This window comes from Haliaeetus leucocephalus, unplaced genomic scaffold, assembly GCF_000737465.1.
Source record: "Haliaeetus leucocephalus isolate CR32 unplaced genomic scaffold, Haliaeetus_leucocephalus-4.0 Scaffold234, whole genome shotgun sequence".
In the NCBI taxonomy this organism is placed as follows: Eukaryota; Metazoa; Chordata; class Aves; order Accipitriformes; family Accipitridae; genus Haliaeetus; species Haliaeetus leucocephalus.
In genome coordinates, this window is record NW_010972670.1 from 278,949 (window position 1) to 279,452 (window position 504).

Below are 504 nucleotides of genomic sequence, written 5' to 3' on the forward strand. Positions count from 1 at the left end.
CCCCCCGACGCCCCTCAGCTGCATCCCCAACCGTTCCTGAGGCTTTGGTGAGGGAGGCAACCCCCTCAGCCTGCCTGCTCCCCGACCAACACCTCTTGGCTGCCCACCGCCATATTCCCCCTGTGCCTATCCATAGCCCCGCTGTGTAAATGATTGTGGCACTGAGGTATTTTTTGTTGTTGGTTTTGTTTTTTTTAATATCGGTGTTTTGAAGGCGCAACGGTCCACACGTTGTTTTTAATCCCCGCGAAGGGTGCCGGGGGTGAGCGGTACGCAGCTCGGCGAGGCCGCCCTGCCGCCTCACCGCCTCAGACGACGGGCTGCGGCAGGGCTTGAGCAGGGCCGCCCCTCACGCCCAACCGGGCCCGCGGAGTGGTGGCAGGAGGGGAGGTTGCGGCGCGGACAGCCGTGGCGGAGGGGGCGCTGTCAGGCCGAGCCGCACTGCCGGCGCCGGAGGAAGGCCGCGCTTGGCCGGGCGCGCCCCGCCCGGGAGGGGAAGTGAAA